Below are 26,889 nucleotides of genomic sequence, written 5' to 3'. Positions count from 1 at the left end.
ATGCTCACTCTCTCAGCCTCTACAGCACCTTGCTCACCCGTTTTTCCATATCAGCTTCTACTCTCTGTCCTGTTTTCTTTGTCTTACTGTCATTCTCTTAGGTTATTTTTCTGCTTTTCTTTAATGACTCTTAGTTACTACATTTTTCATTTCAATTTATCATTTGGGGCATTATAATTTACTTTCATTTCTGTTATAGTCTCGTTTTTATTTCTTTTCTGAGTTAAATTTTATTTCTGCTTTTGGTACATTTTCTTTCTTGAGTTTTGACTCAAGACATTTAAGGCATTTAAGAAATTCATTCAATTCATATTCAAGGCATTTAAGAAATAACATCAAATGTTTGTTTGAGCATGTTTAGTGCAGTTTGGAGTACTCTTGTCAGTCACATTCTGTAAGTACAGTATGCCATAATGCACTAAGACAGTCACGGTATATAATAAATTTAACTTTCTTACGCTTAACTATAACGGTAGTATCTATGTACCATTCTTAGGAAAATTAAAAAAACAGTTACCCAGAATCACTCATTAGAGCTTAATTATCTTAATTATCTTGACGATCCCCAATTAAGAAAGGTTGATTTGAGGTTTTGGTTCTCTTCTCCTCCCTGCCCTTTGTTTTTTCATGTGTGGGGTTTTCATTAGCTGAATTTTCTTTTTTTGTGTGTAGATGAAGATTTGCTATGTCACTACATTTTGAGGGGCAGGACTGGCAGTTTGAGGTTAATTTTATAAGATTCCTAATTTAAGGACATCTTTTGCTAGTGTAATAAAATGTTTTTTGTTTTTTACTGGATGGCTTGTTTTGGGGTGGGGAGCAGGAGATTGAGGAGTAGGGGCTTTGCATCCTTTGAATGTTTTAGAACATTCTTTGATCCTACAGGATCTTAAAATCTCTCCCCTGCCATTTCTTTTTCCGTTGATCATATAGTTTGCAAAAAATGCTTAGCTTTTCCTTTCCTTTTTTTAATTAATAAACTTTTAATTCTATTTTAGTTTGGCCACACTGTGCAACTGACAAGGTCTTGGGACCAAACCCATGCCCCTAGCATTTAAAGCTCAGACTCTTAACTGCTGAACTGCTAGGGAATTCCCGAATAATAATTTTTAGAGCAGTTTTAGCCTAAAACTGAGTGGAAGGTATAGAGGGTTCCCAATTCCCATGTATTGCTTGTTCTTACATAGGCACAGTCTCCCCCACTGTTGACATCCTGCCTTAGAGTATTCTTGCCTGGAGAATCCCATAGAAGGAGGAGCCTGGCAGGCTACAGTCTGTGGGGTCGCAGGAGTTGGACATGACTTAGTGACTAAACCACCACCATCACCATGGACGAACATCACCATCGAGAGTCCAGGGTTTACATTAGGGTTCACTTTTGTTCATTTTCCGGATTTGACAAATATTCAGTGACATGAGTCTACCATTATAGTGGCATACAGAATAGTTTCCTTGCCCTAGAAATCCTGTGTGCTCTGCCTGTTCATCCCTTTCTCCTCCTAACCGCTGGCAACCTCTGTTATTTTTGTTCTTTCCATAGTTTTACCTTTTCCAGAATGTCATATAACTGGAATCATTTAGTATGTAATATATAGCCATTTCACATTGGCTTTTTTCACATAGTGATATGCATTTGAATTTCCTTCATGTCGTTTTATAACTTGATGGCTTATTTCTATTTAGTGCCAAATAATATTTCATTGTTTCTGTTTATCTGTTCAGCTACTGAAGGACATCCTGATTGCTTCCAACTTTTGGCAGTTATCAGTAAAGCTGCTGTAAACATGAGTGAGCAACTTTTTGTGTGGACATAAGTTTTCAGTTTATATTTGGGTAAATACCGAAGGACATGATTGCTGGATCAGATGATAAAAGTATGTTTAGTTTCCTAAGAAACTGCTGAACTTTCAAGTGGCTGTCATTTTGCTTTTCCATCAGTAGTAAATGAGAATTCCTATTGCTCCACATCCTCATCAGCATTTGGTGGTGTTCTTGTTTTGGGTTTTGGCCATTCTGATAGGTGTGTAGTGGTACCTCATTGTTTTATATCAAATATGACATATGCTGTTGAACATCTTTTCATATGCTTACTGCCATTTGTGTATATTCTTTGGTGAGGTGCCTGGTAATGTCTTGCCCATTTTTAAAATTGTTTTTTAAAGTTCATCTTTAATTGGAGGATAAATTGCCTTGCGATGTTGTGTCGGATTCTGTTGTACAGTGTGAATCAGCTGAAAGTGAGCACGTGTCCCCTTCCCGTTGAGCCTCCGCCCTGGCCGCATCCCTCCCGCTCAGGCTGTCGCAGAGCGCTGGGCTGAGCCCGCGTTAGCAGCGGCTCCCCGCCAGCGGGCTGTTCACCAGGGCAGTGCATTTATGTCAGCGCTCTCTCAGTTTGTCCCTGCCTTCTCTTTCCCCCCGCCCCGTGTCCACAGGTCTTTCTCTGTGTCCTGCCCTTCAGATGTGTTCATCGTGCCATTTTCCTTGTGGTCAGTCGCTCTGTGACCCCATGGGCTGCAGCAGGTCAGGTTTCCCTGGCCCTCACCATCTCCTGGAGTTTGCGCAAACTCATGTCCATTCTTCTAGAGTCCCTATAGTATGTGATATTTATTTTTCTCTTTCTGACTTCACTATGATGACAGACTCTAGGTCTTACTAAGTTTTAGAGTTTTTTGGGGTTTTTTTGGCTAACAGTCCTTTATCAGATTTGTCTTTTGAAAATATTTTCTCCAAGTCTCTGGCTTCTCTCTTTTTTCATTCTTTTTTGATGTTGTTTTTCACAGAGCAGTGTTTTTTATTTTAATGAAGTGCAGCTTATCAATTCTTCCTTCATGTATTGTGCCTTTGGTGTTGTATCTAAAAAGTCATCACTATATCCAAGGTTACCTGGAGTTTCTCCTATGATACTGCAGTAACACTTGTTGAAAAGATAATCTTTGCTCCATTGTATTGTCTTTGGTCCTCTTGCAAAGATCAGCTGATTACAATATGTTTGCTTCTGGACTCTTTCTCTGTTTCTTTGATCTATTTGTGTGTTCTTTCAGCAGTACCACATACTGCCTTGATTAGTGTAGCTCTCTATTAGGTTAGTGCAAAAGTAATTGCAGTTTTGGACTGAGAATTTTAAATCATTTTAACTAGGCTCAAACATATTTTTATTAATCAAAATAGGAACAATTACAATCAGCACATTTTGCCAGTGAGAAATAGCTTTATTCCTGTAGCATAAAAATCCATGCCTTGGGATTCAGTGACATCAACATGCTTGGAAAGCATTTTCTGCCTTCTCCTTGTAGAACCATTTCCCCTGAGAGAGGTTGTTGAGATGCTTGAAGTGGTAGTCATTTGGCGAGAGGTCAGGTGAATACTGTGGATGAGGTAAAACTTCATAGCTCAGTTTGTTCAATTTTTGAAGCATTGGTTGCGCAGTGAGTGGTTGAGCGTTTTGGTGGAGAAAGATTGGGCCCATTCTGTTGACCAATGCCAGCTGTAGGCATTTTTGGTGCATCTCATTGACTTACTGAGCATACTTCTCAGATGTAACGGTTTCGCTGGGATTCAGAGAGCTGTAGTGGATCAGACGGGTAGCAGACCACCAAACAGTGACCATGACCCTTCTTTGGTGCAAGTTTGGCTTTGGGAAGTGCTTTGGAGCTTCTTCTCAGTCCTTGCCAGTTGTCCATTTTTTGTTACATGTCACAGTCTGATCGAGAAATAGGTCGTTGTTGCATAAAATAAGAGAAGATGACACTTGAAAATGTTTTTTTTTTTAAATTTTCAGTCGGCTCACGAGGCACCCACTTATTGAGCTTTTTCACTTTTCTAATTCGCTTCAAAGGCCGAACGACTGTAGAATGGTCAGCATTGAGTTCTTCGTCAGCGTCTCATGTAGTTGTCGGAGGATCAGCTTTGATGATTGCTCTTAGTTGGTTGGTGTCAGGTTCTGATGGCTGGCCACTGCACCCTCCATCTTCACAGCTCTCGTCTCCTTTGCCAAACTTCTTGGCTGACCTCTGCACCGTGTGTCCCAATTCCTAGGCCACATGCATTGTCGATACTGTGAGTTGTCTCTGCTGCTTTACAATCCAGTTTGAACTTGAATTAAAAAATTGCTCAAATTTGCTTTTTCTCTTAACATCATTTCCCTAGTCTAAAATAAATATCAAATAAACACCATGTAATAAGTCATTCCAATACTTTGGCCACCTGATGCGAAGAGCTGACTCATTTGAAAAGACCCTAATGCTGGGAGAGATTGAGGGCAGGAGGAGAAGGGGACAACAGAGGATGAGATGGTTGGATGGCATCACCGACTCAATGGACATGGGTTTGGGTGGACTCTGGGAGTTGGTGATGGACAGGGAGGCCTGGTGTGCTGCTGTTCATGGGGTCGCAAAGACTCGGACACGACTGAGCTGCTGAGTTGAACTGAACAAGTCATTAGCAAAGAAAGCGAGAAATGTGCATTAAAATGCTGTATAACATAACCACATTCACTTAAGAACGTATTCCAGTATCAAGCAGCAGAGTTCAGCAGTGCAGAGCTGTCGTTGCTTTTACACCAACCTAATAGTGGTTCTTGAAGTCTTCTGTTCCTTTAATTGTTTGACTCTTCTAGATCTTTTACTTCTTCATATAAACTTGAGCATTAGTTTGTTGTTATCCATAAAATAACTCTCAGGTTTTAGTTGGGATTACATAGAACATTTAGATCAAGTTGGGAAGAATTGATATCTTGATAATAATGAGTTTTACCATTTGTGAATATGGAATATCACTCTCTAGTTTGTTAATATCAGTTTTATAGTTTTTCCTCATACAGACTTTGTACAGTTTTTGCTAGCTTTATACCTAAATATCTCATTTTGGGTCATCCTAATGTAAATGGTGGGCTTCCCTGGTGGCTCAGTGGTAAAGAATCTGCCTGCCAGTGCAGAAGACACAATTACGAAGATCATGGCATCCGGTCCCACCACTTCATGGGAAATAGATGGGGAAACAGTGGAAACAGCGTCAGACTTTATTTGTCTGGGCTCCAAAATCACTACAGATGGTGACTGCAGCCATGAAATTAAAAGATGCTTACTCCTTGGAAGGAAAGTTATGACCAACCTAGATAGCATGTTGAAAAGCAGAGACATTACTTTGCCAACAAAGGTCCATCTAGTCAAGGCTATGGTTTTTCCAGTGGTCATGTATGGATGTGAGAGTTGGACTGTAAAGAAGGCTGAGCGCCGAAGAATTGATGCTTTTGAACTGTGGTGTTGGAGAAGACTCTTGAGAGTCCCTTGGACTGCAAGGAGATCCAACCAGTCCATTCTGAAGGAGATCAGCCCTGGGATTTCTTTGGAAGGAATGATGCTAAAGCTGAAACTCCAGTACTTTGGCCACCTCATGCGAAGAGTTGACTCGTTGGAAAAGACTCTGAGCCTGGGAGGGATTGGGGGCAAGAGGAGAAGGGGACGACAGAGGATGAGATGGCTGGATGGCATCACTGACTCGATGGACGTGAGTCTGAGTGAACTCCGGGAGTTGGTGATGGACAGGGAGGCCTGGCATGCTGCGATTCATGGGGTCGCAAAGAGTTGGACACAACTGAGTGACTGATCTGATCTGAAGTTGGGAAGATCCCTTGGAGAAGGAAATGGCAACCCACTCCAGTATTTTTGCCTGGAAAATATCATGGACAGAGGAGCTTGGCAGGCTACAGTCTATGGAGTCATAAAGAGTTGGATGTGACTTAGTGACCAAAGAACAACAAAATGAATGGTAATAACGTATCTTCATTTTAACTTGCACTTGTACATTGCTGATATATATAAATGTGGCTGATTTTATATCAGTCTTGCGGTAATTGCTTTTTAGTTCCAGGAATTTGTTGGTCATTTTTTTTTTCCCCTACATAAGTGATCATGTAACCTGTGAACAAAGATAGTTGTATTTCTTTCTGATGTGTATACTTTTAAATTTCCTTTTGTCTCAAATATGACACATTAACTAGGACTCTCACCATAATGTTGAAAAGCAGTGGTGAAAGGGGACATCTTGGCATTGTTCCTTAGCACGAAAGCATCAGATTTTTTATCATTGCTATTGCTATTGCTGTTGCTAAGTCACTTCAGTCGTGTCTGACTCTGTGTGACCCCATAGACGGCAGCCCACCAGGCTTCCCCGTCCCTGGGATTCTCTAGGCAAGAACACTGGAGTGGGTTGCCATTTCCTTCTCCAATGCATGAGGGTGAAAAGTGAAAGTGAAGTCGCTCAGTCGTGTCCGACCCTCAGCGACCCCATGGACTGCAGCCTAGAGCCTAGAGGCTCCTCCGTCCATGGGATTTTACAGGCAAGAGTACTGGAGTGGGAGATGTTCTTTATCAAGTTGAATAGCTTCTTGCATTTGCCTTTCCATTTCCTTAAAGAGTGACCCTGGAAGACTGTTTCTTTGCCTCTCGAATCCTCTTTTTTTTTTTTTTAATTTTATTTTATTTTTAAGCTTTACACAATTGCACTAGTTTTGCCAAATATCAAAGTGAATCCGCCACAGGTATACATGTGTTCCCCATCCTGAACCCACCTCCCTCCTCCCTCCCCATACCATCCCTCTGGGTCGTCCCAGTGCTCTAGTCCCAAGCATCCAGTATCGTGCATCGAACCTGGACTGGCATCTCGTTTCATACATGGTATTTTACATGTTTCAATGCCATTCTCCCAAACCTTCCCACCCTCTCCCTCTCCCACAGAGTCCATAAGACTGTTCTATACATCAGTGTCTCTTTTGCTGTCTTGTACACAAGGTTATTGTTACCATCCTCTTTGGATTCATTTGTATTCAGAACTCTTTCTCAGTGTTTTTTGTCAGTCTTCAGTCTGCTGCTTGTTTACCTGCTTTTCTTTTTGCAGTCATCTTGTATTACTTTTGCTCTTCGTGAAGGCTTATGGGAGGAACATACGGGCGTCCTGGGATCTAAGTATTTATTTTTCTCCCTATGTTATATTCCTATGTTGAGTGCTTGAGTTTTGTGTAGCTTTGTTCTTTTTTTTATCCTGTGATTTTGCCAACATCACATATTGATTCTACCTGTTTTATACATTCCCTAGGGTTTTCTTTCTAGACAGTCATGACACATCCAGATCCTTCCTGGTATTTATGCTTTTTATTTCTTTTTCTTGCCTTATTGCACTGGCTGTGAGCCACCAGGGAAGCTCCAGTGAAATAAAATGAATTACCCTCTCTATATCCAAAAAGAGTTTGGGAAAGATTGCTGCTATTTTTTCCTCAAATGTTTGAAACTATTTCTTTATGAAGCCAGTTAGGCCTTGAGTTTTCTTTGTGGGAAAGTCTTTGTTTTTCTGTAGCACTTAAATTTTTTAAAAAGTTAACTTTTTTGATTTGTAGTTTATATATAATAAAGTTCACCAGTTTTAAGTACAGTTTATTTAGGTGTGACAGATGAATGTAGTGTAATCACAACAATCATATATTGGTCTTTTTTTTTTTTTTTTCTTGTGATATTGTTGATAGATTTTTGTTATCAAGGTAATACTGACCTCAGAATATTGTTGGTGATGTTCCCTTTTCATCTACTTTTTGGAAGAGTTTGTAGCATTGATATGTTTCTTCCTTAAATACTAAATAAAATTCACCACTGAAACCAGTTTCTTTAATAGCTGTTGAGGTTATCCATTTCTTCTTGTATGAGTATTCTTGTATCTTCTAAAGAATTTGTCCCTCTTATCTGAGTTGTGGAATAGATTACTGTAAGTCCGTAATATTCCCTTATTTTCCTTTAATGTTTGTCAAAAGTCAAAGTGTTAGTCATTCAGTCATGTCCGACTCTTGCGACCCCATGGACTGTAGCCTGCCAGGCTCCTCTGTCCATGGACTTCTCCAGGCAGGAATACTGGGGTGGGTTGCCATTACCTTTTCCAGGAGCTCTTCCCAACCCAGGGGTCAAATTCCACATTGTGGGTAGATTCTTTACCACCTGAACCAGCATCAGTTTTCATGATCCCACTTTTATTTCTGAGACTGAAAATTTGGTTTTTTTGTATAATTTTTTCCTTAGCAGTATGGCTAGAAGTTTATCAGTTTTATTGACTGTTTCAAAGACAGGACTTTTGGTTTCATTAATTTTTTTCCTTATTGTTTTTCTATTTTTTGTTCTACTAATTTTGGATCTCATCTTATTTCCTTCCTCTGCTTATTTTGGGTTTAATTTGCTAATTTTCTGTTTTTTTTTTAATGGTGAAAGCTTAGATTATTACTTTGAAGACCATTTTCTTTCTTTTCTAATTTTCTAATGCATTCAGTGACATCGGTTTCTCTCTAAGCACCTCTTTAGTTATATCCCACAATGTTTAATATGTGCAGTTTTCATTTTCATATAGTTCATGGTATTTTCTAATTTTTCTTGTGATTTCTTTTTTGACTCGTGTTGTTTAATGATACATTGTTTAATCTTCAGATTTCAGGGTTTTTCTATTAGGTTAATTTTGAATTAATTCTTTGTCATCCAGGACATATTCTCAGCCCTTTTAAATTTATTGAAACCTATTTTATGGCCTAGAATAGCATTTATCTTGTTGAATGTTTGATGTATACTTGGAAAGAATGTGCTCCCTTGTTGGGTAGAGTGTTCTCTAAATGTCAGGGTAAGTTGTCCGATAGTGTTATTCATGTCCTCCAGATCTGTACTCTTTTCTGTCTGCTTGTTCTATGCCTAACTAAGAGAGGAGTGTTAAAATGTTCACATCTAACTTTGGATTTTTTTTTCCTCCTCTGAGTATGTTATTATTTTCTCTTACACATGTATTTTAAAGCTCTGTTACTCAAGGGCATATGCATATAGGATTACTGTATCATTTTGATAAATTGATCCCATTAACATTATGAAAGTGTCTCACTTTATCCCTGGTTACATTCTTTGTTCTAAAATCTGCTTTGTCCAGTGATAGCATAGCTACTCTGGATGTGTCCTTTGATTAGTCATGAATGTTGTGTTTCTTTTTCTGTCCGTTTACATTTAACCAGTGTGCCTTTGTGTTTAAAGTGGGTTTCTTATATGTAGTTATCCAATTTCACAATCTCTGTCTTTTAATTGAAATATTCTGACCATTTACATTTAACCAATTACTAAGATTTTAGTTTTCTTATCTCTCCTTGCTATTCTTTGGAACTCTGCCTTCAAACAGGTATATCTTTCTTTTCCTCCTTCACCTTTTGCTTCTCTTCTTTTCTCAGCTATTTGTAAGGCCTCCTCAGACAGCCATTTTGCCTTTTTTTGCATTTCTTTTTCCTTGGGGATGGTCTTGATCCGTGCCTCCTGTACAGTGTCATGAACCTCCGTCCATAGTTCTTCAGGCACTCTATCAGATTTAATCCCTTGAATCTATTTCTCACTTACACAGTTTAATCATAAAGGATTTGATTTAGGTCATACCTGAATGGTCTAGTGGTTTTCCCTACTTCCTTCAATTTAAGTCTGAATTTGACAGTAAGGAGTTCATGATCTGAGCCACAGTCAGCTCCTGGTCTTGTTTTTACTGACTGTATAGAGCTTCTCCCGCTTTAGCTGCAAAGAATATAATCAATCTGATTTCGGTATTGAATATCTGGTGTTGTCCATGTGTAGAGTCTTCTCTTGTGTTGTTAGAAGAGGGTGTTTGCTATGACCAGTGTGTTCTCTTGGCAAAATTCTGTTAGCCTTTGACCTGCTTTGTTTTGTACTCCAAGGCCAAACTTGCCTGTTACTCCAGGTATCTCTTAACTTCCTACTTTTGCATTCCAGTCCCCAGTAATGAAAAGGACATCTTTTTGGGGTGTTAGTTCTAGAAGATTTTAGGTCGCTATTAAGAACCATTCAACTTCAGACTTGGATCACTGTGATATTGAATGGTTTGCCTTGGAAATGAGATCATTCTGTCGTTTTTGAGATTGCATCCATGTACGGCGTTTCAGACTCTTTTGTTGACTATGATGGCTACTTCATTTCTTCTAACGGATTCTTGCCCACCGTAGTAGATATAATGGTCATCTGAGTTAAATTCACCCATTCCAGTCCATTTTAGTTCACTGATTCCTAAAATGTCGATGTTCACTCTTGACATCTCCTGTTTGACCACTTCCAATTTGCCTTGATTCATGGACCTAACATTCCATGTTCCTATGCAGTATTGCTCTTTACAACATTGGACTTTACTTCCATCACCGGTTTCATCCACAACTGGGTATTGTTTTTGCTTTGGCTCTATCTCTTAATTCTTTCTGGAATTATTTCTCCACTTACCTCCCATAGCATACTGAGCATCTACCGACCTGGGGGATTCATCTTTCAGTGGCCTATCTTTTTGCCATTTCATGCTGTTCCTGGGGTTCTCAAGGCAAGAATACTGAAGTGGTTTGCCATTCCCTTCTCCAGTGGACCACATTTTGTTAGAACTCTCCACCATGACTCGTCCATCTTGGATGGCCCTACATGTCATGGATCATAGTTTCACTGAGTTAGACAAGGCTGTGGTCCATGTGATCAGATTGGTTAGTTTTCTGTGACTGTGGTTTTCATTCTGTCTGCCCTCAGATGGATAAGGATAAGAGGCTTATGGAAGCTTCCTGATGGGAGAGACTGACTGAGGGGGAAACTGGGTCTTGCTCTGATGGGTGGGGCCATGCTCAGTAAATCTTGAATCCAATTTTCTGTTGATGGGTGGAGCTGTATTCCTTCCCTGTTGTTTGACCTGAGGCCAAACTATGGTGGAGGTAATGAAGATAATGGCACCTCCTTCAACAGGTCCCATGCATGCACTGCTGCACTCAGTGCCCCTGGCCCTGCAGCAGGCCACCACTGACCCACACCTCTGCTGGAGGCTCTGGACACTCATGGGCAGGTCTGGGTCAGTCTCTTGTGGGATCACTGCTCCATTCTTCTGGGTACTGGTGCACACAAGGTTTTGTTTGTGCCCTCCAAGAGTCTGTTTCCCAGTCCTGTGTAAGTTCTGGTGGCTTTGTGGTGGGGTTAATGGCGACCTCCTCCTTCAAGAAGGCTGATGCCATACCCAGGTCTGCTGCACCCAGAGCCCCTACCCCTGTGGCAGGCCACTGCTGACCTGTACCTTCCTAGGAGACAATGAAACACAGTTCTGGCTCAGGCTCTGTGGGGTCTCTGGGTCCTGGTGTGCACAAGGTTTGTTTGAGCCCTCTGAGTGTCTCTGGTGGGTAAGAGGTTTAATTCTAAACACTGTTTCACCTCTCTCGCTGTCTTGCTGGGGCTTCTCCTTTGCCCTTGGACGTGGGGTATCTTTTTTTGGTGGATCCAACATTCTCCAGTTGACTGTTGTTCAGCAGCAAGTTGTAGTTTTGGAGTTCTCGCAGGAGAAGATGAATGCATGTTCTTCTACTCCACCATCTCCTCGGGAAGATGGTCATCTCCTCTGTGTTTGATCATCTCCTCGGGAAGATGGATCATCTCCTCAGTGATCAATGCAAAGAAATAGAGGAAAATACTAGAATGGGAAAGATAAGAGCTCTCTTCCAGAAAATTAGAGATACCAAAGGAACATTTCATGCAAAGATGGGCCCAATAAAGGACAGAAATGGTATGGACCTAACAGAAGCAGAAGGTATTAAGAAGAGGTGGCAAGAATACACAAAAGATTCATGCAAAAAAGATCTTCATGACTCAGATAATCACAATGGTGTGATCACTCACCTAGAGCCAGACATCCTGAAATGTGAATTCAGCTGGGCCTTAGGAATCATCACTACGAACAAAGCTAGTGGAGGTGATAGAATTCCAGTTGAGCTAGTTCATATCCTTAAAGATGATGTTGTGAAAGTGCTGTGCTCAATATGCCAGCAAATTTGGAAAACTCAGCAGTGGCCACAGGACTGGAAAAGGTCAGTTTTCATTCCAATCCCAGAGAAAGACAATGCCAAAAATGCTCAAACTACCACACAATCGCACTCATGTCACATGCTAGTAAAGTAATGCTCAAAATTCTCCAAGCCAGCTTCAACAGTACATGAACCATGAACTTGCAGATGTTCAAGCTGGATTTAGAAAAGGCAGAGGAACCAGAGGTCAAATTGCCAACATCCATTGATTGGATCATTGATAAAGCAAGAGAGTTCCAGAAAAACATCTATTTCTGCTTTCTTGACTATGCCAAAGCCTTTGACTGTGTGGATCACAAGAAACCGTGGAAATTTCTTCAAGAGATGGGAATACCAGACTGCTTGACCTGCCTCCTGAGAAATCTGTATGCAGGTCAGGAAGCAACAGTTAGAACTGGACATGGAACAATAGACTGGTTCCAAATCGGGAAAGGAGTACGTCAAAGCTGTATATTGTCACCCTGCTTATTCAGCTTCTGTGCAAAGTACATCATGTGAAATGCTGGGCTGGATGAAGCACAAGCTGGAATCAAGATTGCCAGGAGAAATTTTGAACTGTGGTGTTGGAGAAGACTCTTGAGTCTCTTGGACAGCAAGGAGATCCAACCAGTCAATCCTAAATGAATCCTAAATATTCATTTGAAGGAGTGATGCTGAAGCTGAAACTCCAATACTTTGGCCACTTGATGCAAAGAACTGACTCAATGGGAAAGACCCTGATGATGGGAAAGATTGAAGGCGGGAAGAGAAGGGGATGACAGAGGATGAGATGGTTGGATGGCATCACTGATGCTATGGGCATGATTTTGAGTAAGCTCCAGGAGTTGGTGATGGGCAGGGAAGCTTGGTGTGCTGCATTCCATGGGGTCACAGAGTCGGACACGACTGAGTGACTGAGTTGAAGATTTTAGTTTTAAATCTACCCCTTTGTTATTTGTTTTCTATTTGTTCCATCTGCTCTTTCCCCCCCTTTTACTCTTTTATGCTCTCTTATGGATTAATTTAGTTTTGGGGTGATTCCGTTTTCATCTTTACCATTGGTTGATTAGTTAAACCTTGTTTGTTTAATATTTTCCCCTCATGTTTGTTGTTGCATTTACAGTTCACATCTTTAACTTACCACAGCCTGTCCTGAAGGGATAGATGCTGCTTCATGAACGTGGAAGAAAGACCTTACAGCTGTATACCTCCCCTTCCCTCCTTCCATCCTTGGTGCTGTTTGTTCTGTTTGTTGTCTTACATTTGATTTCTATAAAGGATATAGAGTCCATGATATGTTGTTGCTGTTTTTGCTACTGTGTCATATTTATGTGAGTAAATACATAATTTCAAAAGCTGTTTATTTTTCTAGTGTTGTAGGTCAGTTATACTTCACAACAAACAGACTTTTAGAAAATTTCAGGTTTGTAGTTATAGAGTCAGGAGGTACGGCCTGGGGGACTTACAGTGGTCAGTATTGCTGTATTTAAAATGGATATCCAACAAGGACCTACAATATAGCACCAGAACTCTGCTCAGTGTTACGTGGAGAGGAGTTTGGTGGAGAATGGATGCGTGTGTATGTATGGCTAAGTCCTTTGGTGTTCACGTGAAACTGTTCACAACACTTAATTGGCTATACCCCAATAGAAATAGAAAGTTTAAAAAAATTAAAATATTCTAAAGTAAAAAAAAAAAGATTAAAGTTGTCGAAAGGTATAAAGACTAATACAAAGTTATTAGATAAATAAGTATTAGGAATATAATTACAACATGATTAACAAAGTTAACATTGCTCTATGTTACACAGTGCATTAACCACTCCTCATTTCCCCTGGTGGAGCAAGAACAACCATTCTATTTTCTGTTTCTATGAATTTGGATGGTCTAGATACCTCACGTAAGCGGAATTGTACAGTATTTCTTTTTTTTTTTTTTCCGAGAGTTGATGTCTGATCTTATTTATTCGTTACTCTTAGAACATCTTATTTTTGACTGGACTCAGACTTAGAAGTAGAAGCTCTCAGAGAGGACAGCCTCCGTCTCTTGGCAATCTGTTCCTGCCGTTTTTCTTTGGCCTCCTTCATTCTCTTGGCCAAAAGAGCATATTCTGCAGCCTCTTCTTTATTTTTCTTAGTATGCTGTTTCTTCAGAGCAATACGCCGGCGTTTGTGCTGCAGAACTCATGGAGTCACGAGACGCTGAATCTTGGGTGCTTTAGTCCTAGGTTTCTTACCGTCTTTGTTTAGGGGCTTTTGCACAACATATTGGCAGACATCATCTTCTTTAGAGAGATTGAGAAGTTTGCGGATTCTGCTGACTCTTTTGGGACCCAGGCGACGAGGCACTGTAGATAAGTCCAGGAATATCCTTTTCCCCTTTTTTCACGATGACCAAATTGAGAACACTCAGATTGGCATCCACAATGCAACCCCGTACCGATTTGCACTTTCTCTCTCCAGTCCTTCTTGGTCTGTAACAGGAATGCCCCTTACTCAGTAGCAGGCGAACTCTGCCATGGGTCAAGACACCCTGCTTCATGGGGAAACCCTGCTTGTCGTTCCCACCACTGATTCGGACCACATAACCCTTCCATTCTTCACCCAGAGCGTCAACAGCAACTTCTGTGGCCATATGCTTCTCGTAGAAGGTACAAAGTTTTCATTCATCGTCCACTTCAATGAGCTTCTGGCAGCCCGTGGCCGGGAAAGAGATGTTCAGCTTCATTCTGAAGTGGCCGACAGCCTCCGAGGCGCCACGAAAAAGAGCAGTATTTCTTTTTATAACTGACTTATTTCACTTAGCTTAGTGTCCTCAGTGTTCATCCATGTTACAGCACGTATAAGAATTTCCTTTTCTTTTTAAAGGCTGAATAATATTCCTTTGCATGTTAATACCATCTTTGTCTAGCATTCCATCCTTCAGTGAGCGTTTGGGTTGTTTCCACCTTTTGGTTATTGTGAATAATGCTGGTATATGGACACAAGTGTATAAATATTTCTTTGAGATTCTTTTGATTCTTTTGGATACAGATGCAGAATTGGTCTTGCTGGATCGTATGGTAGCTCTGTCTTTACTCTTTTGATGAACCGCCGTCCACTGTCCCACGGCAGCTGCCCCTTCCACACCCCTGTCAGCGTGTGTGGGGGTCCAGTTTGTCCACGTCCTTGCCAACACTGGCTAATTTCTGTTGCTTTGGTGCTAGTCATTGTGATAGGTGTGAGGTGATATCTCACAGTGGTTTTGATTTGCATTTCCCTGATTGGGGGCAGGAGGAGAAAGGGACAACAGAGGATGAGATGGCTGGATGGCATCACCAACTCGATGGACGTGAGTTAGAGTAAACTCCAGGAGTTGGTGATGGACAGGGAGGCCTGGCGTGCTGCAGTTCATGGGGTCGCAAAGAGTCGGACACGACTTAGCGACTGAACTGAACTGAATGATTAATGAGGTTGAGTATCTTTCCATAAGCTTTTTGGCCACTAGTATGTATATCTTTTTGGAGAAGTGTCTATTCAAGTCCCTTGCCCATTTTGAATTAATTGTTTTTGCTGTTTAGTTTTAGTTCTTTATAGATTCTGAATATTAATCCCTTATCAGATGTATGCTTTGCAAACATGTTTTCCCATTTCATAGGTTGAATTTTCACTCTGTTGATTGTATTCTTTGATACACAGCAGTTTTAAGTTTTGATATAGTCTGATTTATATATTTTTATTTTTGTTGTCTTAGCTTTTGGTATCATATACAAGGAATCATTGCTAAATCCAATGTAGTAGAGTTTTTCCTTTATCTTTTCTTCTAAGAAGTTTAGAGTTTTAGCTGTTATGTTTGGATCTTTGACCCATTTTGAACTAATTTTTTATGTGCTATCAGGTAAGGGCCCAACTTCATTCTTTGATATGTGGATATCTAGTTTTTCCAGTAGCATTTGTTGAGAAGAATGTTATTTTCCTGTAGAATAATCCTGGTACCTTTATCAAAAATCATTTGACTGTGTATGTGAGGATTTATTTCTGGGCTGTCTACTCCAGTTGGTCTCTATATTGGTCTTTATGCCAGTACCACGCTATTTTGATTACTGTAGCTTTGTAATAAGTTTTGAAATCAGGAAATGTGAGGTGGTATTACTGTTGTTTCTAAGATTATTTTGGCTATTCAGGGTCCCTTGAGATTCTGTATGAATTTTATGATGGGTTTTTCTGTATATGCAAAAAACTCTTGACATTTTGATAAGGATTGCATTGAATCTATAGATTCTTTGGGTAGTACTGACATCATAACAATATTGAGTCTTGTAGTTCATGGCTAAAAGATGATTTTCCATTTACTTGTGGTGGTTCAACATTTTGAACTCCTCAGGTAGTCAGTCACATTTCAAAGAAATTAAAAACTAGAAATATTATTTTATATATACTGTCAATTTTACCACTTCCTCTTCATTTATCTCTGCATTCCCTCACTGGATTCAGGTTTTCTTCTGGTTTTCCTTGTGTCTGAAAACCTCTAATATTTCTTGTGTTAGAGATCTGAGAAGTAGATGAGTGCAGAGTCCTGGAAGCCAAGTGACTGAAGCATATCTGGGAGGAGAGAATGCTCAAGTCTTTTTGATAGGTTCTGAAATGTAAGCAATGAGAATTGACCATTAGATTTTATAATTTATAATATGAACGCTATTCTGATGAATAGAAATGATTAAACAAAGGAAATGAAATTCAGTTTAGACATTCATTTATTAAATACAAGTTCTTATGGATCCAGCATTTCTAGGAATTTGATCAAAAGAGGCAATTATTCAAAGTAAGCATAAAGTTTAATTGTAGTTGTATGTGACAGTAAAAAGTTTAATGTTTACTACTTACCTGTGCTGAGTAAATTATGGGATGAAGTAAACTATTGGCATTAAAAATGAAAATGAAGGTCTACAGTGATATGAAAAGATATCCATGACACATGTGAAAAGCAATTTACTAGAGAACATGCTTCAAACAGTTAAAAAAAAAATATATATATATATATATAAATCTATAGTTTTCAACCTTTGTAACCAAAATGCAAGTGATTGTTTCTAGATGATAGCCCTTGGGTTGAATTTTCATGTTATAACTTTATTTGGGTATTTTCTTTTGTGAAGTGCCTATTTAAGTGTTTTACCTATTTTTGGGGAGGAGGGGTTGAGTGTATGTGTTTGCATTCCTTATTGATTTGAAGTGAGGGTTGGCTTTTTTTTAACGTTCTGGATGTTTTATCAATTTTCTCTCACTTCGTGGGTTGCCTTTTTTTCTTTTAAGTTTAATTCCTTAAAAATTGATGTATTTTGTATGTTGTAAAATCCAGCCATTTCAGATATGCAGTTCAGTGTTGTTCTATCCCCATAAATCAGTTTTAGAGCATTTTAGTCTTCAGTCTCTTATTGATGCTTTCAGTGAACAGAAATTTCTCATTATAATCCAGTTTATCAGATTTTTCTTTCGTGTTACCAGATGCTTTATCCTGTTTAGGAAAGCTTTACCTATTCCATGGTCATGGAGATGATCTATGGTTTCTTCTAGAAGCTTACCTTTGACATTTAAATCTGCAGTCTATGTAGAATATACTTTTTCCCCTTGGTGAGAGGGTAGGTAGGGCTCAAAATAAGAATATCCAGTTGATAGTCTTTTACTGGAAAGAGCATTTTTTTTCTCCACTGCACTGAAATGTTACCTTGGTAATTAGTGAAGGGAACTCATAATGTGTGGATTTGAGTTTGGATACAGTATTTGGTGGTGGCTTAGTTGCTAAGTTGTGTCTGACTCTTGCGACCCCTTGGACTGTAGCCCACCAGGCTCCCCTGTCCATGGGATTCTGCAGGCAAGAATACTGAAGTGGGTTGCCATTTCCTTCTCCAGGGGATCTTCCCAACCCAGGAGTCAAACCTGGGTCTCCTGCATTGCAGGCAGATTCTTTACCGACTGAGCTAGGAGGGAAGCACTTTGTCTACCTTTATTCCTATATAATACTCTCTTTGTTCCAAGAGCTATATAGTAGATCTTGATATTTCATAGTGTAAATTCTCTCACTTAGTTCTTCCAGATTGCCTTCACTCTATATATTTTCATAAAAATTTTAAAATCAGCTCAATTGGTGGGGTGGGGAGGGGAGTAGAATGAAACCTGCTGGAAATGTGATGGATATTATGTTAAATTCATCATCTTTCTCTTAAGTTTTTGGTGGTTTTGGTTTTGTTTCCCTAGTTTTAGTTGAATGATATAATTTCTAATGTGTGCTCAATAAGTGGTAGCTACTGTTATTATAATTCGTTGCTTTACAATTTCTTGGGTAGATTTTACGTTTGAAATCTTTGCTGAGTCTGCCAGGTTACCCCTTAACACAGTAATATGAGAAATGATTGTGATGTGGTATCGCATTTCTCTAACTTCCCTTCACATCATTAATAGATACCTTCATGTTTCTTTTAAAATAATTTATAGTAGAAGCAAAAGAGTAAAAAGGTTTTTCCGGTTTGTCGTTATCCTTCTCTGAGCAACGTTACGTTGTAGGTCGTTTGCCCATGTTATTTCTTTTCCTTCAAGGTAGGCAGAGTTATACCTGCCCTATAAAAGAGGGAACCAGGTCCCAGAGAGAAGGCAAGTGACGTACCGAAAGTCCCACAGTTAGTAATTGGCAAAGCCTGGAGTTTGCAGTGGGGACTCCTGGCTCTAAAGGCCTGCTCCTTACCTTTCAGCGGACGGACTGCCTCCGTGGCGCTGTGCTTCATGACTCAGTGTCTGTTGCCTGTTCTTCTGTTCCTGCTTCTAAAGCACCTTCTTTTTCTGGCTTTCTTTAGTAAACATGAAACACCTTACAAGTTTTGCTTTAAAGTTCTCTTCAAAGTCTCTTCCTGAGCCCTAGGAAGCATTGAAGCGCACATCCTGCCACCCAGCGTCTGCTTTCTTAGGGAGATTCTAGCAGACTTGTATCTGGGCTGGTTTTGGACCTTTGTAAACAGTCACATAGTTAATGAGGTCTTCTTCTTTTATCTAGGTAAATGAATACTATGGAGGTGATAAGGGTGACTGCCTTTCTGAAAATAGATTTTATTTTTTGCTTCTTTCCTGTGACAACCAGAAATGGTGTTTCATGGTTTCTTGCCCTACATGTTGAAATCTTGCTCATTGTAGACAGTTTGGAAAATATGGGAAGGGAGTTAAGCAGAAACAAGATTACCAGTTTGGTCATTACAATTAATAGGAAGATATACCTATAGTAGTTCTAGGTAGTATTCATTGTCAGTATATACTTATTATGCTACCCTACTTGTGTGTCAGGAATTATTCTAAGTGCTGAGAGTACAGAATGAATAAAACAGCCAAACACTTCTGTCCTGTGGAGTTTAAATTTGACTAAAGGAGCCCATATTAAGTGCCAGGATTATCTTTTAAAGTTTTCTCACTGTCTCGGGGAGAACCTGTTTTCACTTCAGCTTTATAGATCAGGAAGCAGACACAGGTCACATGTGTCTGCAGGATCTGACTGCTGGAAGTTTCAGTGACTGACTAGTTTCTGTTTTTTAAAGTTAGAGCATATGTATCTGGGGTCTTGGTGTGGCTCTTTTGCCTTTTGCAGTTTCCGTTTTTAAAAAGTCACTGTTCATTGTTATTTTAAAAAGAATTAAAATATGTGTCTACACTGAAACTTATACATGTCTGTTTATACAAGCATCATATACAATACCAACAAGTGGGAACAACCCAATGTCTATCAACTGATAAATATTACTAAATAAATAAAATATGATATATCTATACAATGGAATATAACTTTCTTTGCATTTACTTAGATCTTTTCAAATTTTTTGAACAAAGTTTTGTTGTTTTCAGTATATAAATTTTGCATTCCTTTTGTTAATTCATAAGTATTTTATTCTTTTTGAAAACTTTGTAAATGGATTTATTTCCTTAATTTCATTTTTGGTTTGTTCACTGCCATTGTATTAAAGCACAATTGATTTATATATATACAGTTCTATTTTTAATCTTGATGCACATTTTTATTATTTATAATAGTTTCTTAGTGTATAGTACAGTCTTTAAGGAAAGTTGCAAAAAAAAAATTTGACCCTAGGAGGAAGCACTATTAAAAAGAAATACATATATAATGTAAGTGAAACGCACCATAGGTATTTTCTCATTCAGATACTTTCCAGATAGTTAAGATAAATAGTATCTCTAAGAATCTTTAAAAACAAAAACAAAAAATCAAAGCAATGCATGTAAATGATTTTGGCATAGATTTAAAAAATACTAATTTTGATACAGATGTCAGCTTTATGTCTTTGATACAGATGTCATTGCATGTCTTTAATTAAGAGTGCCTTTCTGAAAAAAAAAAAGGAAATGTGTCTTCCTTAAGGAAAATTTAGATGGGGTATATAAGCAAAACAGAAGAATTACAGGGATAGTATTGTCAGCATTTTAACACTTTTTCTAGTGGCTTCTTTAAATAAAGATTGATAGGTAAAACATTGTAAAGATGGGATCATACAGACTTATTTTGACTTGCTTTTTTCCACATTTAATATAGTTTACATGGTTTTTTTATGTCGCTGTTCTTTTCAGATAGTATTTCACAAATTTTAGACAGATTACAGCCTTCACAGTTTTGGACAAATCTGCATACCATTTGTTCTTTTGTTGTATATTTTAAAAACCTTTTTCCTTTAAAAAAATCAGAAAAGGGAACTATGTAGAGATTGGTTACTGTAAAAAAAAAAATACCATAGAAACAAAATGTATAATGAAATTCTAGCTAAACACTGTTACAGTAACCTGAACAAGAGACCAGTTCTTTGTGTTAAAAACAAACAACAAAATATATGCCCATATACACCAAAGACATGACGGAATTATTTTAAATTCCAAAAGTGTAAGTGACCCACACATTTATCTACACTAGAATGAGTATGTAATTTTTGAAGTACTGTACAGCAGTGAAAGAGAATGAAAATATCTTTTGATATAATTGGGAGAATTGAAAGAAAACTGAAAAGGTAGTAGCAACATGCAGTGTGAGCTCCGTGTGCTCTAATACCTTACTCAGGGATTTCCAGTGTTTGACAGTAAGAAGTAAAAATTATATTTAGACCTAATGTACGTGAGCATGTGTCTTTATGTCTGTATACTATATGCATGTGTGTATGTCTTGCTGCTGCTGCTGCTAAGTAAGTCACTTCAGTTGTGTCCGACCCTGTGCGACCCCAGAGACGGCAGCCCACCAGGCTCCCCCGTCCCTGGGATTCTCCAGGCAAGAACACTGGAGTGGGTTGCCATTTCCTTCTCCAGTGCATGAAAGTGAAACGTGAAAGTGAAGTCTCTCAGTCATGTCTGACTCTTCGCAACCCCATGGACTGCAGCCACGAGGCTCCTCTGTCCCTGGGATTCTCCAGGCAAGAGTACTGGAGTGGGGTGCTATTGCCTTCTGTATTTGTGTCTGTATCACATACATATGCTTTCATACAGCGGCCCCCAGTATATTGTATTCCATCACTGAATGATCTTATATGAGAGCTTAAGAGAAACCCAAATAGGCATTTTGGCCCAACCCAATAATATACAGAAAAAGTGCTACCATTTTTAATTGTAAGTTGCCATTATTATAAGAAATAGCCCAATTTCAGAGATGTTAATTGTAATTGATGAAATAGCAGATATACTCTGTTTTGTTCTTAGATATTTCAGGTTTTTTTTAAATGCTGGTTATCCTTTAAATTGATACTGTGAGCTCCAACCTGCAGTTTGAAAAACATTGCATTCAAGTTTTAGAATATGAGCCCTGACTCCTACTGTACATAAAAGCCAGTGTAGATGAGTTTTAGATGTAAGTATAAAAATTAAAATTAAACTTCTAGGCTACTACGCGAGAGAATAGCTTTATGACCTTAGGAAAAGAAATATTTCTTAAGCAAGGCATAAAAAGCACAAATTATAATCAAGGAAACAATGATAAGTTACTTTTCATTAAAATTAATTACTTCTGTTTATCAAAAGACACTGTAAAGAGAATGGAAAATTAACTCACAGATTAGGAGAAGATCTTTGTAATAATACATTTGAAAAAAGGACTCCATTCTAAAATACGTAAAGTTTCTAGAAATCAGTAAGAAAAGACTGCCACTATAGTGACATTTTTTTTCACTAAAAAATGGTGAAAAGCTTTAACTTCCGCTTTACAAAAGATGTTATCCAAATGGCTAAGTTTACAAAAGGTCCTCAACCTCATTAGTCACCAGGAAAATGCAGATTAAAACTACAGAGAGATACTACTATATACCCAACAGAATGTTAAAATTAAGCAAACAGGAAAAAAAAAGCAACCCAAAACCCATAGCTGGTAAGGAGCAATAGAACTCACATAAACTGCTGATGGTATTGATTACTGGGTAATATTACTTTAGAAAAGTGGTAGTATATATTTTATAACCTAGCTGTTCTCTCCTAGTATAGACCTAATGAAATATGTATCTATATACACCAAAAGACATGACAGTTATTTTAAATTCCAAAAGTGGAAGTGACCCACACATTCATTTACAGTAGAATGAGTACATTTTTTTGAAATATTGTACAGCAGTGAAAGAGAATGAACTACTACTTAAAGATCTCAAAATCACAATCGTAAGCAAAAGAAGCCAGACTCAAAATAGTATACAATATGATTCCATTTATGTAAAACTGAAAAACAGGCAAAATGGATCTATGATGATATTTAAAAAATAGAGCTTACCCTTAGCGTGCTAATGACTGGGCAGTGTTTGGGGTCCTAGTAATGTACTTTATGTTGTTCTGAGTACTGGTTACATTTGAGAATTAAGCTCTTCACTATGTTACGCTAAACTAGTTAAGCGTAATAAAGCTTAAGTAGTTAAGTTTTGAAAGAACTTAAATTTTCTCCTGTTGTATCATATTTTTAAATGACACCATAGTGTTGAACATTTACATTACTTTCTATTTTTCCATGTTATAAATTGTTGTAGCTACAATTTTGTGTAGGTTTACAATTTTTAGGATAAATTGCTGTAAGTTATGTCCAGTGTTATATAGTAATTTTTGAAGTTACATGTTGATAAATACTCTCTTTCTGAAAGGTAGCAATTTATAATCCTACCAAAGATCAAAGTATATAAGAATTAAAGTTGCAGATTTAAGATAGGTAAAAAATTGCATCCTTTTTTGTTATTGTACTTGTTCATTTTTGACAGCCATTTAAATTTCTTATTTTGTGATATTGGTAGTTACTCTTTATTTGCCTATTAAAGTATTAATTTTGGTTTCCTAACCAAGAGATCTTTATATATAGTAAGTTATTTACTATATATCAAAATGTTTCTCCCAATGTATTTGTCTTTAAAATTTGATAATGAACATTCCTGAGTTAAAATTTTTTTTAAGTCAAATCTAAATTTTATTTCTGTTTGGTAGCTGCTCTTAGGAATGGTTGTAGAGTTTTTTGCATTTGATTGTTTTTATCCATAGTATATATTGGTATATAAAATGAGGTAGCATTTAATATTTTTTATTATTATTCGTTTAAAAAAAATTTTTGGCCGCACACAGTGGCATGTGGGAGCCTAGTTCCCCAGGGATAGAACCTGTGACACCCCTTGCATTAGGAGGAGTCTTAACTACTGGACTGCCAGAAAAGTCCCTAACTTTTATTTTTAATACTCTTTCTTGAAAGATCCCTCTTCCCCTTATTTGAAATTCTGACTTCATCATATGCAAATTGTAAGTGTAAATGAATCTGTTTCTTGACTTTCTGTTTTGTTTCATTGGTCTTACTTTGTCAGTACCACACTACTTTAATTATTGTAACTTTTAAGAAAAATTTTAAAATCTAATAACATAGGCCTAAGAAATAAAGTTTGTGAGGAAAGGAAGAAATATCTCCTTTATTTATTCTGCCAGATACCTTAGTATAATCTTGTCCTGTAATGTTACTAACAGCCATTAAAAACTTGAGTGGAACTGTAGGCTGGCAAGTTGGGAGGAAGCGTACTACACTAGTAATATCATGAACAGTAATTTCAGACTCCCAATGGATTTAAAATTTATTACTACTTTTTATTGTAGAAAGAAAACCACTAGTTTGTTCCTGCATTTTAATGTTTGTGTGGAGGGAGGAGAACATTTCTGATTAAGCTGGACTTATTGGTGGCTGGAATCATTGTATTAAAAGACATGAGTGCGTAGATACAGACATGGTGCATAGAACTTCCTTCTGAGTTGCAAGAGTAGTGTGAAAGATAGGGACTGCTTTTTTGGAAAAGTTTGTCTCCTCTTTTTTCCAGGTGAATGCTTCTGGCTTTCCACTGACCTCATTTTCCAGCAATGTGTTGGTTAACACTAGGGGGAAGAAGTGTAGGCTAGGTTAGGGGCCAACCTGGCATTAACAGTAACAACTCAAAGGTGTTTGATATGCCTGTGACAGTCATTGTTCCATGTATTTATCTTTGGTTTATGCAAGTAGTAATTGGCATACTAAATCTAGACTTTACTGCTTGGTCTGATCTCAAACATAAAATCTCTTCCTGCTTCCTGACTGTATTTGAGATTTCTTCTCTGGCTTGATGCTCTATCATTTTTTTTTTTTTTTTTTAATCCGTGGAAAATCAAGTGTTGTTTGTTGGTTGGTCTGTTTGATGTGTCGAAGATGAAAAGGTGTTTAAATTTTTTTTTCAATATTTGTAATTTTTTTGTACTTTTTGGAATTTTATTCATTATATAAAAGTACACATTATCCTCTTTATAGATTTTTGCCTTTTAGAGAGGTTTAAAGCCCTGTGTGTGATTTACTGGTTTGACTTGAATATTGCTCTCCTTGCAGTAATGACTTTTGCTTTCCTTTTAATTTGAATTTTCCTGTTAATGTTTTTGCTTATTGCTTTTAGCTTTTTTTGTGCGATTTTTGTTATGCTTACCATTGTGGGCAGGGGAATGCCCGGATTCAATTTCATTTTATTAAAAAAATGCTGGTTACAGCCCATTAAATTTATTTCATAGGCTGCAGCCAGCAGTTGGAAAACACCTGAGAGAAGTACTTTTCTGTGTAGAAAGTTCATTTATTTCTGAGCACAGCAGACCTAGATCTGAGCCCTGCATTTCTTGTTTACTGGGTAACTCTTAACCAGTTACTTCTTTCTCTGACCTTCAATTTTTTCTGTAAAATTGGAATTATCTACTTTCATATTTTTTCTGAAGAACAAAAGATAATGTAGGAAACAAGCCTGGTGCAGGGACTAAATAAAGCTGTCTGATAGCATTTTGCACCATGTATCTGTTGCCCTTAATTTCTTAAATCCAAAAATTTAAAAACACAGGAGAAAACGGTAGAATGCCCCCATGTTTTCTAAGGTCTTTTGTAAAGTTTTTAGTTTTGTTTTTGCTTCGCCTCAGGAGTAAAGATGTTTCTGATATGCATCTTACACTGATAAGCATTTATCATGAAGCCAAAATGCAGAATTTGTAGCATTTTTAAAGTAGGAAGTTGATCCCTCTTATGTAACTCTTTAAAGTAGAGCATTTTCCAAGTGAAGTATGTTCTGTGTTAGTTGGTGGCACCTACTGGCAAAGATAAATCACTGCTTAGAGCCTGCTTTGCCTTTACAGAGACTAACCCCACGTGGCAGACTGGGGAACATGACTGGAAATAGGAGAGGAATGTGTTGTGTTTAGCGAAGTGGATATTCCTTTTGCCCCCAGAAAGGGTTTGTCTGGTGAAATGGGAGGAGGGGAGTCATGCCGTGTTACTGCCCTAGTCAGGGTTGTGTGGCGCTCATATTAAGAGCTTGTGAAAGGGGGTGGCCATATCCAGCAACTTTGGGAAAGCTAGGTTAAGCTAACCTAGCCTCATTTTTTAACTAAGAGATATTACAGCGCCTTTAGTATCCCTTTTTTTAAATTAGCTTATTTTTGTTGAAGGACAGTTGCTTCACAGAATTCACCTTTCGTGTCTTAAGGAAGTGTGTCACCTCTCGGAGTGGAGTGGGGCATCACTCATGCAATGCACCACAGTTGTCGAACATAATCAGGCCACAGGATCCTTTTTTCTCTGAGCATCTCTTGTGTTAACCTGGAATACTCTTTGGAAATGATCCTCTGGCTAGTGTAGCTTGAGAGCAGCATTTTCATTTTGGCATCTTCTCCTGAAAGTTTTATAAGGGAAGGAACAGACATTAGATCTCATGGTGTTTGGTAGTTTGGAAATACATGCGTTGGGACAGAGTCTGTTACCAGTGGCATCAGTGCAGTTTCCCTAGGATGGTGGTCCTACATGGACTACAGCATTGTGCCTTAGCAGTAATTTTAAAGCAGAGATAGACACAAAAATTACTGGGAGAACTTTAAATCAAAGCAAAACACATAAAGCTAGGCTCCATCCACCCTGGCCTCCTGTTTGGTCAAAGACATGCTTTGTTATTTTATCACATTTGAGATGCCTTCAAGATCTAATGAAAACTCTGGATCTTTCTGGAGGAATGTATATACACTTTTGTGTATGACTTCATGAAGCCATCCTGGTGGCTCAGAGGTTAAAGCGTCTGCCTTGGATGCGGGAGACCCAGGTTCGATCCCTGGGTCGGGAAGATCCCCTGGAGAAGGAAATGGCAACCCACTCCAGTACTCTTGCCTGGAGAATCCCATGGAGGGAGGAGCCTGGTGGGCTACAGTCCATGGGGTCGCAAAGAGTTGGACACACTGAGCGACTTCATTTTCACTTTCATGATATTTATCACCCTCATGCATACTCTGAAGCCCAAGAATCTCTAGTATAAAGAACTTCTTATATCAGTTTTCCTGAATAGGAATTGAATGGCAAGCAGGATTTATCCCAGAATTTAGATACGTGTGTACTCCATAAATTACTTGACCAAAGATTAAACTGTGTTTAAAGAAATCACATATTGTCACAGGGGTCAAAGGAAAGAAGCCTGAAGAGAAAGGCCAGATCTGAGATGGCAGTGTTTTTTAGTGTATTTTCCCAGGAAGGTG

At 38.3% G+C, this 26,889-nt stretch overlaps 1 protein-coding gene and 1 pseudogene across 6 annotated transcripts in view; one reads left to right on the top strand and one right to left on the bottom strand.

Annotated features, from left to right (window-relative positions):
* FBXW11 (F-box and WD repeat domain containing 11) overlaps window positions 1–26,889 on the top strand; it is a 131,519-nt gene that overhangs the window by 59,578 nt on the left and 45,052 nt on the right. The window lies entirely within an intron of this gene.
* LOC109574834 (small ribosomal subunit protein eS6 pseudogene) lies at window positions 13,809–14,793 on the bottom strand (annotated as a pseudogene).

This window comes from Bos indicus, chromosome 20 (assembly GCF_029378745.1).
Source record: "Bos indicus isolate NIAB-ARS_2022 breed Sahiwal x Tharparkar chromosome 20, NIAB-ARS_B.indTharparkar_mat_pri_1.0, whole genome shotgun sequence".
Lineage (NCBI taxonomy): Eukaryota > Metazoa > Chordata > Mammalia > Artiodactyla > Bovidae > Bos > Bos indicus.
This window is presented reverse-complemented; position numbering and strand designations above follow the sequence as displayed.